This window comes from Eumetopias jubatus, unplaced genomic scaffold (genome assembly GCF_037043125.1).
Source record: "Eumetopias jubatus isolate StellerSeaLion01/CBP00866 unplaced genomic scaffold, mEumJub1_p1.0 scaffold_4, whole genome shotgun sequence".
NCBI classification, from domain to species: domain Eukaryota; kingdom Metazoa; phylum Chordata; class Mammalia; order Carnivora; family Otariidae; genus Eumetopias; species Eumetopias jubatus.
In genome coordinates, this window is record NW_028274810.1 from 64,797,519 (window position 1) to 64,799,710 (window position 2,192).

The following is a 2,192-nucleotide window of genomic DNA, read 5'->3' on the forward strand; positions in this document are numbered from 1 at the left end:
TTGCTGCTGGGGCACACAGCTAGCTGGCACTGTTGACCACCACCCAGAAAGACTGCCTTACCAAGGCAGGAAAAGATGTCTTTTCTCAGACCATTGTGTCTTTAACACCACTGAGGACCAAGGGTAGCCTGGCCACCACAGGAACAAATGTCTCAAGATCTTCAGAGATCTGTTTAGATCAGCAAAGGTAGCCTTGCCCAGACCGAACATTCTCAGTAAGTCCTCATAAATTCTTGGTATTTAAAGTTTAAATGTCCATTATGTCATAGTTGCTTCTCCATATGTTCCTATCTATAAGCACCTGGTAGCACAACAGCTTGGCTGCTATCATCCTCATATGGCCTTCCAAATTCACCCTTAGATCAAAACAAGTGCACTTAAGTCATAAACAAGTGGATTTGACATCTTAAACCAATACACAGTTCCCATACGTTGTTTTGTGAGGATGAAATGGTGACAGCAGCAAAACCTTTAGCATTTAACGGAAGGAATATATATGTACATGTAGGATGATTTTTATTTGCTGATTCTGAATTTACAAATTTGCCTACTCACAAAAATTTATAACCCCAAAATCAGTACTTCAAGAGTTCCCGAGGTGGCCAAAAAAATTGAGTTGCCCCAGGCATCTGTTCCCAGCTGAGGTAGAACAATACCACGCCCGCTGCCTTCTTGTTTCAACTCCCATGCTGCCAACAAGTGTTTGTCTCATGATATTTAGTGCTACATTTTTCATGTTTTTGTGCTTATTGTTTGTGCTTTTGCTGTTTAAAATGGCACACAAGCATAGTGCCTGGAGTACTGTCTAGTGTTCCTAAGTGCGTGAAGGGCATCATAGGGGCCAATCCTTTGATCTCTGCAGCGTCACTGTGGCAGACACCCCCCAGGAAGAAGGGAAGCTCGGGAGAGGAGACCAGGTCGCCCATCGCCCAGGTCCTCCAGCTGCATTGCCCTGCATAAGATGTTCGCCTGCATCAAGCTTGCCTGCACAACCACTCTGATTCGAGTTGGATCCAGAGTTGCATACAGACCAATTTCTCCATCAGCGTTATCTTGCCCAGAGGCTAGGACTGGAGAGATGATAGCAGGAATAGAAATTAAGTAAACCCACAAGGGCTCTATGGTATTTAATGGGGCCCAGAATGGTGTGTCTCAGTAATCCAAAGGGAGTTTCAGACCAGTGTAATCAGCAGAAACATTGATACTGCTGCCAAATTTCTTGGTGCAGTTGCTGCAACAGTGGGAGTGTCTGGTTCTGGTGCTGGTATTGGAACAGTCTTTGGCAGCCTTATCGTTGGTTATGCCAGAAATCTTTCACCGAAGTAGTAGCTGTCCTCATTGCTATCCTGGAATTTGCCTTGTCTGAAGCTATGAGTCTCTTTTGTTTGATGGTTGCTTTCTTGATTTTGTTTGCCATGTAACAAATTATTGCTCGAAATGTTGGCATTCATATTAATTACAGATGTAATTCTGTGTATCTTACTGTGACTCCAAAAACTGTAGTATTGGTGTCCTGGAAATAGATGTTATTTCCAAGGTCATTTTTTTTTGCTATGATTTGTACTTACCTAAATTTACATCGTCACAAAGAAGAATATGCATTCAGGTAGATGCTGTACAAGTCAGAGGAGACTACAGTAGTTGCCCCATGATGAAAAAGAGCCAGTTTTTATGAGAATTCTTTTATATAGTATTCTGCACATTGTAATTTATAGTGCTTTGGGTTGGTTATTCATATAAAGGAGAAATGAGTGTTTTCAGCTTCTATGAAATATGATTAACTAAACCAATATAGTAATTGCTAAAAAAAAAAGGGTATGATATGCCTTATGAAGAAAATAGGTGTTAGATAAACTTAGTTCAGACATGAATTAAGTGCTACTGGCCTTCAGTTCAATGTTAATGAATCAACAATATATACTAAATAAGGTGCCTTTAAACTGAAACATAAAACAAGAAAGGTTATGTGTTGATAGGTTGACAAAACCAGAGGCTTGCAGAAGTCTAACCCTGTATTTTTCCTAGGAGCAATGGCTCAGTATTCACTAATTTAATGTTCACAGCAACTTTTAGAACATAACTATTACAAAAAAAAGAGGGGTGTGTGTGTGTGTGTGTGTGTATAAAGAGGCGCCTTCCTGCCCTAAGGGTCTGTGATAAGAGCCCCTTACAGATCTCTGTGACATAAAGCA

General features: G+C 40.8%; 1 pseudogene; it reads left to right on the forward strand.

Annotated features, from left to right (window-relative positions):
* The first annotated feature begins 961 nt into the window (after window positions 1-961).
* On the forward strand, window positions 962-1,421 carry LOC114212010 (ATP synthase F(0) complex subunit C3, mitochondrial pseudogene; annotated as a pseudogene).
* The last annotated feature ends 771 nt before the right edge of the window (window positions 1,422-2,192 follow it).